Raw genomic sequence first — 16,942 nt, forward strand, 5'->3', positions numbered from 1 at the left:
CTTTCTTTTTTAAACAAATTGACAAGAAATGAAAATTTGAATATTTCTTAAATAAAATCGATATTTCAAAAAATCATAATAAATAATTATTAAGAAACGATTCATATTAATAAAGAAACAGAAAAATAAATATTCACTGTACAGTACATCGATTCATATTTATATTTAGCACGTACAGTTAACCCCGTATTTTCCATTCCAGCGACTGGAAAACCGTATTATAAGAAAAATGAGACTGACCTAACTATAAGCAGATTTACTATCTCTTACTTACAATAGGACTGAAAAACCAAAATTTAAGAATAGATAAGACTAATTGTTAAAGGTGCAGTCAGGTAAGTGACCAATTAACTATTAGTGCTTATAATACAATAGGGAATCTCCAAACTGATAAAATGGAAAATGATCTCGGTCGGATGACTCTTTTGTTTAAATAGTCGTGTTAAGCAGGTTTAATTACAAAAAAAAAAAAAAAAAAAAAAAAAAAAAAAATCCGCGCCTATGTTTAACTCTTAATGAAAAATTTGGTCTTTGCAGAGGTGAGTCTCATTACAGAAGTGATTGTGACTTGAGGTTTAATAGTAATTACAGTAGTCTACATGTTTTAAACAACTAGTTTTAAAGTTTTATTTGCAGAGTGTAATATTTAAAAAGTATTCGAAATTTAAAACAATTTACATATAATAAAATCATAACCTGAAGTGTAAGAGCAAGTCAAAGAGAAAGTAGTATGCAATTTAAAAGTATTCGAAATCAGCAGAGGAATTTGATACATAAGCTTACAGATAAGAAACATACAATTACCCCACATTATACCATTCGTGAGAAAAATCGTAAATAGAGAAGCAATAAATTACTGAAGCTGTAGTTACGTACGAATTAGAGAGGGGTGTAGTGATTTTGGATCTTATCAATATACCGACAGACGGTGTGGGAAGAAAATGGCAGTAACGATTGCTATTGTCCATTTACGAACATCAAAGACAATGCCATTTTGAGAAATGGAATCCTAAAGTACTGTACGTTATCTATCAAATCATTACCTACGTATATAAATTGAAAGACGGAGTTATCTTTTGGTAGCAATGTTCTTTAAAACGGCAGAGCAAATTTATAACTCAGGCAAAATGAGAATTAGTCACTTATTGCATACTTAACAGCGTGATCAACCGGAGGAATGATGAGAATTATTGCATAAATAATAGTTTATGACTAACAGAAGAGACATAAAACATAGCCTACATATTGAACAGGTTCAGAAAACAATAATAATCCAAAATATTTTTGTAATTTAAAAAATATATGAATTACTTTTAACAAAAGAAGTATTTGACACACGAGATTAAATCATCATGCGATTATCAGATCGTTAAAAGTGGTGTGCATAGAGACTATTGCATGCAATACATACAAAGAGGATGACATAGATTTTATAAATAAATAATAAGAGTTGAAATCTACAACCGGAAGCATTTAAATTATAAAAACTTACAATTGTATAACGAAATAATAAAGAATCAGATATATAATTAAAAATATAATTAACCAGATGATATTATATAAGTAATATTCAGATCATTTCTTGTAATCTCCTTCAAAAATGAATTATTTTCATTAGGGAAAGTCACAACTAAAAACACCGTCAAAATTAAATTTTGAAATATATATTTAGATACTTTAAAATTTAATTTCACAAAACCATTAAAAATTTCTCCGTGAAACCTTTTTTTATCTCACTAGTATCGTTCGATTAATTTAAAAAAAAATAAATTCAATGAAATGATTGATTGCAGTTAAATATTTTTCATCGTTTTAACTGATACAGACTATACTATCTAACTGGTTAGTCGCTATCTAATCTTAAATTGCTTTTTATCCGTTTAGGTTTTCAACACAAGCAGGGCTGAAAAACCTAACGAGCTACAGATAACTTATAGTTTTATGACATCTTAAAAGTAAAATTGTAGAAAGGAGGTCATGGATTTCCGGAATATTGCACTATCTTTAGAACAGTTGTGGTGATTCTAAGGTAAACACTGTCAAATTGGTCAAATTAGTTACAGCTGCAACTTTTGTTAGATACGAAAAATGAAGAACAATAATTTCATTTTCCATGATGCGAAATAAATTTACTGAAAGAGAATTCTATTTTTTCACTTTTTCAATATATGGTAACAAATTTACACAGCTGAAAAACAAAAAATTACTAGCACTTACATATTTATGTAAATTTAAACATATAAACGTCATTCGATTATTATAATAAAGTCAATAATTTCAACACGATTTGAATAAAACTTTTTTTAGTAATTATCAACTTCATGAAGGATTAATAATGAGAAAACTTTGTCTGTAAACATTCCTTCTATAAATATATATATATTAACAAATTTATTATCATGCATCGTTCTTTAATTCTAATTCAGTATAAATAAGAGATTCGATACGTTGCAATTTTGTATCATTATGACAAAACGACATATCTTGATAAATGCGAATTGTGTTCATATCCATTCAAATCTCTCGGATTTATATCAATTCTAAAATTGAAAACGACGTCATTTCGAAATCAAACAGTAGAAAAGAATTTCAAATAACTTTTACCTTTTGCAATTATTGCATACCATAAAAATTTGAAGCATATAATCTAACAGATTCTAGATTGACTTTATTCTCCAAAGACAGATAAAACAAAATAAAAAAATAAAAAACTAAGCGATTTAAGGAAAATCCGCGTATAATAAAAAATATTTTGAAGTGAATTGATTTCCCTGACTCTGCTACTTAAAAATTTAAATATATTCGTTGGAAGACAACGAGAAATCATATAAACCTTCGACAACATTCATACAAAATTTATTAGTCAGTCATTTCCAAATGGCTGATTATAAAGTAAATATATGTAATGTATTAAATAGGTTCATGGTGGTATGATTTGTATCAGCACTTACAAGTTAGTATTAATATATATTTCATAATCGTTTCAAAACAAAACAATCTAAATTCAAAAATAATTAAAATGAATGTATTAATTATGCCGGATTGTAAATATCTGTTATTAAATATTTCGAAATTTCTTTAATTGAAAAGTGTGAAATATTTAATCATATAGCCTAAATATAATACTTCTACATTAAAATACGAATAGCTGAAGAGTATTCTAATTATTTCAGTATTTTTTTTTTCTTTTGTAAAGATCCTTTTTAAAAACTATTTTCTCTTTACACGAAGAAATTAAAATAAAAAGCATTCTATATAATGATAATATACAGACAATTTTATTCAAATGTTAATTGTTCTTATTGTTATAAACGATGATGATATATGATGAAATAGACATTAATTAAACAAACAGATCACCGATCAATGAAACAGTTCATTATGTTTATAAATAAATAAAAATAATTACAGTTTCAGCGATAAACTTTTAAGTATTATTACATTGTATATTTTAATATCAATAATTATAAGTGTACATATTTAAATCGTTATCGTTAAAACTGTATATAAAAATGAAGTATGCTAGTTTAAAGAAAAATGACTTTTTTTTATTATGTCTTATTTTTCACCATGTGATATTTTCTCGTTTATATTGGAGATTACAATAATCTAATCATAAATTCATATATCATTGAGATAGCATAATGAAATTATAGTTTTGTACAATTTTATTAATATTTTAAAAAATTAAATACATTAAAATAAACATAGTGATTACAAAATCAGCTGTACCCATAAATAATTTTATCATTTTGAAACAGCTGCATATACATATACACACATTAATAAATCAAATACTATACTGTATACAAGGAAGTTTTTCTCATGCGAAAACGGTTGATATGTATTCCGATTTATTTAAATTTTCCCTCTTAATTGAAGGTCAACTTGCTAATGCATTGTTACACCGTTTTTTCCTCAGCCTTCAAAACTAGGTCACGCGTTATACTTTTACACATCTCGAATATTGAGGTTGCTTTTGACGTCACGTATTACATCCCTACGTTTTTATCGAACCTGAATGATTTTCCATTTATCTATTGTGTTTAATCGAAGATCGTAATCGCTTTAGATACATATGAATTTTTCGCCATAAATATTAGCGTAAGTTCCCATTTCATGTCCATTCTTGGCTCAAATAAGATAAAGAATATTCCAATTATCAACAGGATTATAACAAATTACGTTAAAAAAACTGTAGCCTTTTAATAAAATAACAACGAAAAGATAAATTATTAAAATAAACGAATTTTATATACTTCATATATTTAAAAAATCTATTATATACTTACCCTTCTTTCAATACTGACTATTTAACCTACTGTTTAAATTCCAAACCATCTGTTATTTATTTTTTTAATAGTTTTTTCCTTGTGATATAACAATATTTTTAAAAAGTATTCGATGGAAGGTAAATCAATAAAATATATTAAAACATAATTAAACAGTAATTTAATATTGTTTATCATGGTGTTAAAATTTTTAGCAAATATTGTCATAAAATATACATATTTAATATGTACAGTACATAATATAAAAAAAAATCTAACCAATAAGTTTAATGATTAGAAAATTTATTTTATTTAATATTTCATGCGATTTATGAATACCTTTACTGTTAAATAATTTTAAACATAAAATTTATATTTTAATCGCATTTTTAAATTTCCAATGATTTTATACCAAGCATTAATTTCGAAAACAAACAAACCTAAAGTATGACGTCTCAAAATATAGCTAAAAGCCTAATCCGTAATGATCATTTACCTAAAACAAAAAATAAAAAACGAATGACTTCGACCGTCCGAGAAGAGGAATGGAAGAAATTTTTCACTAAGAACTGGTTAAATACGAATTAATCTTCGTTTTGTTCGTCCATAAGTTAAAGTTATTAAAAATTGATACAAGTTTGAGTATTCTTCAGAGAAAAAAACAGCATAATTAAAATAGATATTCCTCTTATAAGTTTAGATTATGAATGATTTCTTAGAAGTGACTTTTGAATTGATTGTTGTTATCAATACAGAAACGGAATCGTGATAAGAAATACTTTATTAAAACTAAATAAAATTATAAGATTGTTATACACTATTTAACTTCAACAGAAAATTTTTATCTAAAAATGAAAGATAACCTACTAGCAATTAATTCGGTAGAATCTACTTTAGCTATGCTGACTATTCGATCTCCAGAAGTCACCACAATTACTATAATGTTATGTAGTTTCACGTTTATTATTATTGGCCATAACCGTATTAATATAACGAGTGCATAGGGACAATATCGTCAATGGGTTCATCTAGCACAAAATGTAACGGTTCCTAATACGAAAACATCTATCTAAATCAAAAATTAATTTAAACAAATAATAAATTACTATATATCCCGTAGAGTTAAATTCAATATACCATTTAATTGAACGTGATGTAAATTTAAATTAATTCGTATGTTATTCTATAATTCAAGTAGTTTGCAGACTCGAAGAAATTGGTATTTATTACTTAAACTCTCAAGTGACGTCACTGAAACATTAAGAGAGAGTAATCTTGTAACACAGTCCACTTAATGGGAGGGGATAAATAACAACACACCATTCCTCAGAGGGGGAGAATATTTATAGCCCGAAGACTCTTACGTACAACTAACCTCCCGATAAGTCTCCAATCTGTTATGTTCTCAACGCGTTTGTTTACAAGTTAATACGTTCTTCTTGTCAATTTTTTGTAATGGATACGTCTTATTCTAACAAAGACTTCATCAATTTTAAGCTAAATTTTTCCAATTGATAAATGTTTATACAAATTTGCACGGAATTGGAATAATAATAATTTTTATAATTTTATAATTAGTTTTAATATTTTACTGTTAATAATGCGATTATATACCACCATTTCCAATTACTAAAAGAAAATGATCGATACAGATATAAGTTAAATACACTAAGACGAGTTTTTATTTACGAATTATTAAACTACGAGACTTATTACACAGCTGACGAAGCAATTTCGTTGGCGAATAATATATAAAGCGTTAGTCAAGGAAAAGGACCCACCAGACAAAAAAGTAATAACCTGAACACGTTTAAGTCAGAACACAGGAATGGTTTGACGCGCATGATCACGGACGATCTCATGTAAACATTTGAGGTAGATCTAAGGCGAGAGAAGGGGAGATCGCCTCAGTTGGATAATCGAAAAGGCAGCAGCAGGAATTAGCGAGTGTTTGATGCCAATATGATTTCTTCTCTGTTCGACTTAAGGTAAGTGCAAAATTTTTTTAAGGATCGATATTAAGTCTGCGAGACACTAAAAGCTTAAACGTTTAATACATTTAACGAAACTTTTGTATTTAAGTGCTTCTTTTCGGATTGGAAATAAAATAAAACTGCTAGAGAAAGTTGTTTTTTTTTTAATTCCAATAAAATATGCTAACTTTATCTTACGTGAAATTATTAAAGATTTTCTATATGGTAATGGCTTTTAAATTATATTAGTAAATCAAAGTCACAAATGGAGACTAAATTCTTAACATATTAAAATTTTTCGTAAATACGAAGTATAAATGTTTTATAAACTTATATACAATTTTTATATGTAATCTTGATATAGGCGTGCATGCGTGAAGTTTATAGCAGTAATTACAGAAATAATTGTTGTTATAAAAATTTCACTTCACTGTTTAAAAAGTCGTTAGAGAAATGTATATTAATATAATGATGTACAGTACTATATATTTATAATACACTCTTTCTCTGTTTTCAATACGTTAACAGCTTTTAAAAAAATAATTAAAGTATATTCAAAGTTTATTTCTTGAGTGACTAAAGTTCAGAAATATATATATTTTATATCAGGATCAAATCTCTAAATCTATAAATGAAATATCTAAAAATTTAGTTTATTACTATCATCAGAAAGAACTATACATTAAAAGTAGGATATGCTTATTTATCATAAAAATAAATATAAAAAATTTTTATCAAAATTTCTAATTACCTTTAGCTAAAAACGAAAAAGTTACTTCAGATAATTGTGTCTGCTTCCTAACTTTTAATAAGTCTAGAAAAATTCGCTGTAAAATTAAAAATTAATTTTCAACGACTAAATTACGGCAACAAATTCTGCCCGTTTTACTTGAAATAGTAATTAGACTAAACATCTGATAATTTATAAAAATTTATTATATATTATATTATTTAATACTGATATTCAAAATGTTTCAGTTATTTTTCTTCATAGGCTTACAACTATTTTGAGCATTCAAGCATTCCTCTACCAATGATTCTAATATTGTTTCTTAATTATTGTTTAATGATATTCTCATGTTAACGTTATATTTTTTAACACCGTAAATTATTTCTGAAATTCCTTCGTACGATGAATAATATTGATTTATGTGCCATAAAATGCTCGTGTATAATGTTTTAATGTTGAATAAAAGCAAATAATAATCAAAAACTTATTTTTCTTAATTCTATAAAATACTTCAATTAATAAAAATATATATAAGTAAGTTTTATTCAATTATAACACTGATTAGATTTTTTTAATCGAAAAATAGTTTTAATTTAACCAATATATTAAAAGAAATAAATAATCATTAGCATCAAGGTAACACATCTTTAATAATTTCTAAATACTTTTCATATTATTTTCCAATTATTCTGATAACCTTTATGTAGATATGGCTCTTGAAAACAGTTTGACATTCCATTATTATTATTAAATACTGTACATTCCGTGTTGAGGGCCAAAAACATGACTAGAATCATTTTAATTTATCATTAATAATTATTTTGACATGTGTACAGATTAATAAAGAATGTTGTTTGTTAATACAAACAAAGATCTAGAAACAGAATTCGTTTACATCTCTGTTTTAAACACTTATATTTGTCAAATTAAACCTATTCTCATAAGTTAAAAAATAATAACATTTCTTTAACATAATTCAGTTTCGTTTCTAAATTTGTGTTGATATTCGGCAGCAGAATATATTATGTGAGAACTCTCTGGTGAATGGAACGGAAATAAGACACCATATATTTCATAATTAACGGACAAGTATTTGTCATCGGTAATGAAAGTTGGCATCGACACGAAAATTTGACACTTAAAAATTTGTAAGCGAAGACAAAAAAAGAAAGAAAAAAATACATTATATATGTATCAACACCCGAAAAATATGTAAATGAATTTATCAAATTAAGAGTTTTAAACACGAAAAATGTACTCAAAATCAAATTGAGAGATTCGATATCTTTTGTTTCCTTATTTAGTTTACAGTTTTCAAATGATAAGAAAACATAAAGCACTTTATAATTTACGAATCATAAATCAAGTTTCACGGAATTTTTTCATTCTTTCGAAGCATTTATTACTCCAACTACTCCAACGAGAGACCGAGGCTTTCTAATAAACATGACACATTCGACCAAGCTTTCAGAGTTTAAATTTGACAGCAAACCTATTACTACTACTAAGTTATTTTTTAATCGAATTCACTTTAAAAAAAATTAATTTTTATGGATTTTACACAAGAATTTATTATATAATATCTGTTTAAAACAACATTAATTTACACACCAAAAAACAAACTGATTTTGGAATAATTACATTTGAATTTTATACATTAATTTTTAATAATTAATATCTAAATTTAAATATTTATTTATTCCATCTTACTTATACTATATTATTAAAAGTAAATCTAATATTTCTAATAAGCAAAACCTATTTAACACATTCAAAACATAATTGTCATATAGCTTTGTTTGTTATGTAAATAATTATTTTCATATCAAGAACATGGAGAAGACTTTCTGAATTTAAATACTAATTTACGTTAGAAAACCGTACTGTAAATTAAATTATTTGTTTGAAACAAATATTTACGTTCTTCCGCATTTTGAAATCTTAATTTTTAAATAAATAAATTATATATGTGAAAAATCCTATACAAAATATATTCATTCGTCTTAGAAGATAAAGTCTTAAAAATTCAAAATTCGACAGCATTAAGGAGGAAACGCATTTCAAATTTTATAAATAAGATTTAAAAATAAGTGCTAATGTTAGTTTAAGGATATCGTATTATTACATTAAGTGGGTATGAGAATATATTATCTTTCTATGAAGATTTACGAAGTATTTATATAGATAATAACAATAATCATATATATGATATTACTGAAATTTGGCTGAAACATTTTCATTTTTAATTTTTATTCGAAGTATACATGTATATTCTCTAACAATCTGTAATCTTCGGATCATTAGTATTCAAAATATTTAAAATATTAAAAAAATTTTTTTAATTATATATTTAAACTATATAAATACATTTATATATATATAATTCTTCCGATTTAAGACAATTTTAAAAAATATTCTTAGGGAATAAACTAGTTATCTCGATAAAACTAAAATATTTTTCCTCATAGTTAGTAATAAACTTTATTCGAGTTATTCACAAATCATAAATTTATTTCTGTAAAAAATATTTTAATTCGATATTCGAAACGTACTAATTTATCTATCACGTTGGTATTTGATACGTTAACTGCCGTGATTTGCATAATTTACATTTTTAAAAATAATTATGAAACTGATATCGTTTAAAATCGTATTTTAAAATATTAATTAACATATTAAAATACAAAACAAGGTCTACAAAATTTTATATATAAAATGATCATTATTAGCGCGACTGAACTAAATTTTAATTAGTAAAATTAATATATTTTAAATGAATATAAAAACTCAAATGTTAACTAAAATATAGATTTTAAGATGATATTCTTCCAGAGTTATTTCGATTTCTTTTTATTGTTATCAATATATACTTCTTGAATTTTGTAAGCAATGTATCATATCGAAAACTCAACAGATATCGCCCTACGGTATCTTCGGAAACATGCCATTATCAGTAAAGTAAATATTTCGAACAGCACATTCAAAGATTGTGTTCAGAAAACGTATAAACAATTCTGGAGAAACACTTGTCAAAAAGGTACGATCAAGAAATACGTTGTGGGTTTAATAGAAACGATGTAAGGAGGGGGAAGAAGGGAAAAAAGTAACGCTTATATCATTTTCATCACAAAGCACGAAATCCTGTCTTATGTAGCAAAAGAACGATCGATTTCTTCCTACTACGACGACTAGCATGGCATAGCATTTTTGAAAGCCATTAAAAATTTATTTCTTTATGATCATAGTATTGTCCATCCTGAAGAGAGAACTCCAGATTGGATACGCATATGTTGTAACTATAATAAAACGACAGCCATGTGTTCATTCTACCCGTGGCCGACAGAGCATTGTCGATTACCAGTTTCCTGTTCATTCTAGTTGTGTGCATGATCTAACGTTTTCTCATTACACTACAGTACTTGTAGATCGGGCAATCAAAATTTACAACTCTACGTCATTTCGAAAGAAGAGAAAAGATGGCGTGAACGCAATCGTAATTTTATTACGCATTTTCCAGAAATCGGTTGTTTCGCCACTAAATTAAAAAGTTCATCTTATGCATGATTATTCAATTAAAAATCTGTTTCGCTGCTCTATGACTTTTTTCCTCTGTACTTAATTTCAATGCAAATAAATTAGTTATTTTTCTTTAATCCTACTGGTTTTCGAGAACGTGTTTCTAACTGTCAAAAACTAATTAGCCCACTGATAAAATTTATAAATCATTTATTTAAATGCATCACTTTCACATTATTCTAAATTTTTTTTTATCGAATATAATCTAATGCGTTTCACGTGTCAACCTTCAACTTTTAACAAGAGTTTTTGTAATTATTATTTATTGATATTTACAGGTCTATTATTAGACTGAAATTTTAAATAATTTGTTTTTATTGTATAAAATTTCGAACTAAAATCACGAAATGGTTTTTAAACAATAATTATATACTATATTAAAGTTGTTATTTTATAAATGGATGCAAACATTTACGAGTTACTCATAATCTACATGTAAACTAACTACTAAGTTAAAGATTAATTCCTTTTTAACTCTTGCATATTACAGAACAAACAAGAGCTCGATTCGGATCAAAACTGAATTTTAAAATTAATTATTTTTTATGAATTCTTTTATCTAATAAACTTAAATTTGACAATTTCACCTGTAGTTTATTTCCAATTTTTTGTTTTCTATATTTAATTATTTATACATTAAAGACACACTGAATATTTTCATTAGTAATCACAACAAAATTGCTCGTTAATAACCCATCTTATAAGACTGTAATAACAATATTAAATTCAAAACTAGTGATTTGAAATTAAACTTCCACTTATTTCCAATAATATAGGACTTAATTTCGAAAAATCAGATACTGTACCATATAATAAATTTAAAACGTTCAAAAATTCTTCTAAAATCGCATCATATATAAAACATGAAAAAAGTCAGATAAAACACAATTTTATAAGCCTCTCTTCCCATATATCATGCCTTACCTCTCTCTAACAATGAGATCAGCCTGTATCCTAGATACAAGCGGAAGGTCACGCAATCTTCAGATGATGGAGACAGAAAGTTCTATTCAATAAAAACACGTATCGCAATATAGTACTTTATTTCGCTGTTGTTTAATATTAACGCCACGTAATAAGTGATATTATAAAAAAAAATCAAATATGAAGTAGAAGAAAGAAAAGACAGTTGCTCTTGTAACTATCAAAAACGTTAATCCTGAATAGAAATTCATTAATTATGACATTAATAAATATAAAACAGCACCTAGATCCTATTAATATAAGTTGCTCTAGACATTAATAATCTGCTTATCGGAACTTCAAACGATTATAAATTGAATGATCTATTTTAATAATTAATTTATAAGAATTATCAAAACATTTTAAATTATTAATGTATAAAACGTCGGTGAAATAAGCTCGAAACATCACGTTACGCTTCTAATATATTACGATTATTGACTCGATTCTGTTGAAATGTACCGAAAAGAAGTTATTGAGTTATCTTAAAACAGCTACTTTAGTCAATAAACTTTACACTGAATTATTCATTTTAATTATATATAATACTTAATAACGATTTCTGTATTAAGATACTACGTAATAATAATAAAAACAATCTTAAATAATCAAACATACGAAAAAAAAAATTCGCATTAGAATCATGTTTCAAAAGACCATTAATACTGCTTACTCTATTTAATCTTGTATGGTATCTTTTTCATTTAAATATTTTTCATTTCATTTTAAGAACTTTTATAATAAATTTATTTCAATTTTTTTTCTTTGTCATTATCGATTCATCATTTTGCACTTACTAAAGATAAACGAGTAAATCTAAACGAATATGATTTTCTTTTTTATATAAATAAATAAAACCAACAAACAAATGCAATCTGCTATGTAATAAAGATCCAATTTCCTTAAGAATTTAAAATGAAAACTTTCTTTAAATCAATATATCTACATTTGCAAAATAGAATTGTTACGGAATAAAAGAAGTTGTTTTATTTTTTCTTCCCACTTAACGTTGTTTTCTTAAAAATTTTAATTTAAAAAAATAAATCCATCTTATAATTTATTGCAAAATAAATAAAAAGAATTCATAAAACAAATGATTACTTTACAAAAAATCTAATTAAATTGAAAGTATTCGAAGTTTTCGAATTAATGTTTAATCTTATAAACCAAACACTAATTTGTTAAAAGTATTAAAAAGTATGTTAAAAAATTTTATAGACGCATTAAGCTTCCATTATTAGTCTATATTAACATAAGTTTAATATTTCAGATAGAAATAAGTTCTTAAAAAATATAACTAGCGCTTTTATATCGATGTGCATTTTATTGAATGTTTCAAAGTATTAAAGTCATGTACCAAAATAGTCATTAATGATTTACTAAATATTCAAATATTAAACAATTTAAACGTAGACCTAATCAAACAACGTTGACTTTTTTAAAAAAACGAGTAAATATTACGCTTAATTCAAATGTACTTTTGGTAAATTAAAAACCTGTCTTAATCAATTAAAGCTGAAAATATTTAATAATTTTTTTATACTTTAAATTAGGCTATATTAATATAGATACATTCTTAGGTATAAATTAAATAAATTAGAAAGTTCATTAAAGTTCATTAATAGTATATAAGACGACACTTCGACACTTACATATTAACAAACAAAAACAATAAACGTTTAAAATTCTTAAAAGATAGTTACACTGTATCTTTAGGAGGAGTTGTCTATTTTTAACTACAGAAAATTTTTGCGGAATTTAACACTCCAAACACCTAATTTTAAATAGGTTATATATTACACTATCAAAATTTCATGGAAACAGGTTTATTCAGTGCAACATGCAGTAGACAGCCAGACTAACTGTAATATTGTCCCCCAACTGACTGCATGCTTCCTGCAGAGACGAAACCATAAGGAAAACCAATTTTTAAATGTCAAATTTAGATAAAATTCTTAATATTTGGTCGCCTTTGGCTTACATATACAGTACTTCAAAATATTTCCTCTAAATTTAACCAAATGAGAAAAGACAATTGCTCGATTGTAATACCTATCGACATTTATTTGTTTCGATCAATTATATATTTTGTCAGGCGTAACACTAAATACATCATATACTAAAATTTTGTTCATTCTACAATTTTCGATGTATAAAACTTTAAATTTTTACATGTACGTTTTTAATCTGTTTTCTTATGAGAAGGATACAACATCAATAATATAAGCTAGCTTGTTTTCATCTATAGCAGGCAAGTGACACGAGTACAAGCAGCTAGATCTAATTCAATCAAGAAATATCGACAAGAAAAATTCATAAAATTAAGTGGAGAGATTTTGTTAAATTTCACAAATTTCATAACATTTCTGAAATTTTCAACTAAAAATGCATCTATAAACGATATATTCGTAATAACTAAATAGTTACGGAAAGAAAAATATACGAAAGTGAACGATTTTTATTATAAATGTTCAATTAAGCTCTTAAAATTAAAATATAATCGTTGAATTTCAGTTATCTATATAACTGAAAACATCGATAAATATAATAAATTTTAATGACACCGGTGCTGTAAAACTAAGAACCAAATTATGCAAGTCATACGGAAAAGTAAAATTTCGAGTATAGAAATTTATATAGTTTTAATTAAAAAATTAAACTTATAAAGTGAATTAGAAATTTTAAATACATTACAAAATTCAAAGGTTCGAATTGTAAATTAATTCAACATTCATCGTATAAACAGTAAAATATATAAAATTGATATCTCTATTTATTGAATGCTACGTTTTGTACATACATTTCCGTAAATTTTTTTCAGAAATTTAGAAATCATTTTGATAACAAAAGACTGAAAAAGTACAAAAGAAATAAGTTGAAAGGAAAGGAAAAAATATAATTAAAAACCTAATGATTACTTTTATTTAAAACAATAAATAATTTGCTACAGATAAAACAAGCTCATGAGGAATGAGTTCAACAACAGTTTTTGTAATGGAAGGATTTACTATTTTTATGTAAATAACTAAAACTTTTATATTTTTCCTAATTTCCAAAAAGATTATTTAATTATGGATTTACTTCGATCGGATTTTTTAAGTGTTTCAGTGCATTAATGCGAAAGAGCCTATTACCGTTCGCGAAAGAAATTCTGATACAATTGGCAAGAGTTTTTTTTTCGTTGAACATGTAAATCATAAAAAAGCCCATATCGAAGAATGAAAAAGAAATATGTATTTATCACCGAAGAATAAATAACTATAGCTTATTGCAATGTATTATTACAAAAGCCGATCGGTAAAATTATTTAATTGCAATAAGTAATTTGAAAGCGATATTATAAATTCTGAGCTTACTAAAATTTTGATTTTGACCATTGTCACTTTTTTTATTTACTACAATATGCAGTCATTTTTAAATTTATAAAATCTTGTGATCTTACTGAAATCACATTTATTTCTAAAGTTTGAGTAATTTATGCACATTAAAATAAATAATTTCAATTGCATATAAGAAAATTTATCTTTTGATACACTCGAAAAAAGCAGATCCCTTTAATTGTATAAAAAATGAATGCCGTCAGTTCATTTTATAAATAAAGAAAGGGAGGGATGAATAAGTTATTATATGCCATATAATATACCGTAACAACTTCATCCATTCTCTTCTTTCATTATTATTATTTTTTTTTCCTTGATCAGGTACAATGTAATCTCCGATTATATCTTCATACATTTTTCCTTCAATCTACAATATATTTCTTTTATTGATGATTTACTTTACATGTAAAATGTGATAAATTTATTTACTTTCAATAACTACGTTTATAATAAGTCACATTTTTCGATTAATTAAATTAGGATATGAAAAAATACCAATAAATCCATGCTTCATACATATAGTACATGTTATTATTTAATAATTTAAAATACGTACACAAATTATCAAATGTATCAAAACCCAGATTTTGTAAGTCCAATTTAAAAAATTAAAAGGCAAAATACTGTAAAGAATCAGAGTGGAATAATTTTACTATTAGTTAAATTACACACTAGATAACTTTATAAACTCATTTTGTTTTTATAAATGAAAACAAAGTAAAGGAAGGGGAGGAAAAGTATTTTATTCAATATTTTGTCATTTTTCACATTTGTACAGCGGTTTTTTTTATGATACAGGTATATTAAATTGGAAATTATACGACGGTGCCACCCAAGTATGTTTATTTTCGAATTTTCATTTTAAAAACCTAAATCTAAATACTGTATACAAATATTTCAACTAGAAACCTCAACGTTGCCATCACGTAGCGACTTCAAAGAAGAGAGAACACTCAAACTAGAAGAGAGGAAGAAGTGTATATGTGCAGCAATCGATACAACTTTTCTGTCAGCAACTGAAAGAGCACCTGTCAGAGAGCAGTGGGCTCCCCACTTTCTACTTCATCAATGTCGTATTTTTTGGTGTTTTGTTGAAGGCAGATTTTTCTCTGTGGCTCTACATTTACGCCCGAATAGACTTTTTCATTTTCTCTAGATAAAATATAGGCAATCGTTTGATTGAAGAAGGAAAAAAAAATAAATAAATATTACGTGCATATTATATATTAATTCCGTTTTATACAATCAATATTATTTCTAAAAGATTCTGACAAGCCCGACATGTAATAGAACGTGTTTCATCCATCTTTTAGATATGACCGGTATTCATGTGACCGGAAGCACCCCCTTCGGTAAGAGCGATCGATTCTCGCGTGTTATCAACCCGGAAGTGATGTCACGTCCGGTCATCTTGATATCAGCTGCGGAGAATAACCGCAGCCTATAAAATGCCACCAATGGTAGTCCAGGTCTTCTAAATTATTATTTATCGATCTTAACAGGATCAAGTTCGTAAATACAATGCGTGACTATCGATTTAATTAAAACTTACCTTATTATGTTTTAAAAAACAAAATACAGATAAGAAAATAATGATAAGAATATTCACAAAATTATTTATAATGATGAGTAAGTTAAATTTTCCGAATGGAAAATATAAAATTCTCACCATAAAATAATGCTATAAATTAACAAACTTAAAATTTTTGTTACTAAACTGTCAAAAAATATTTAAAACTATAGTTTTAATGACATAAAACATCATAAAAATTTATTAAAGTAAGAATTTTAAATTAATTTATCATAATTCCCAATTTTCAAGTACGGAATATAATTAATTTTTAACGACACAAAAGATAATAGATAGACTAGGTTTAAATTAGTCTCGCTTTTATATATCAATATTTGTAGTATACAAACTACATGAATCTTACAGGAAAAGGAGCACTATTATACGCTCCAACAAAGCTTTACAAAATATAAAACAATAGCATTACTTACATGAAATTATGACATAAAAATTCAAGACGGTGTTAAATACAGCTTATA

The 16,942-nt window shown here is 25.7% G+C and overlaps 1 protein-coding gene and 1 long non-coding RNA gene across 4 annotated transcripts in view; one reads left to right on the forward strand and one right to left on the reverse strand.

The window, feature by feature from the left end:
* tay (tay bridge) overlaps nt 1-16,942 on the reverse strand; it is a 494,398-nt gene that overhangs the window by 350,952 nt on the left and 126,504 nt on the right. The window lies entirely within an intron of this gene.
* Nucleotides 6,168-7,457, forward strand: LOC136980161 (uncharacterized). Its single transcript, XR_010881504.1, has 2 exons — nt 6,168-6,259; nt 7,223-7,457. It is a non-coding gene; the product is annotated as an uncharacterized lncRNA (long non-coding RNA).

This window comes from Centruroides vittatus, unplaced genomic scaffold (assembly GCF_030686945.1).
Source record: "Centruroides vittatus isolate TY-2023 unplaced genomic scaffold, ASM3068694v2 contig_680, whole genome shotgun sequence".
NCBI classification, from domain to species: Eukaryota; Metazoa; Arthropoda; class Arachnida; order Scorpiones; family Buthidae; genus Centruroides; species Centruroides vittatus.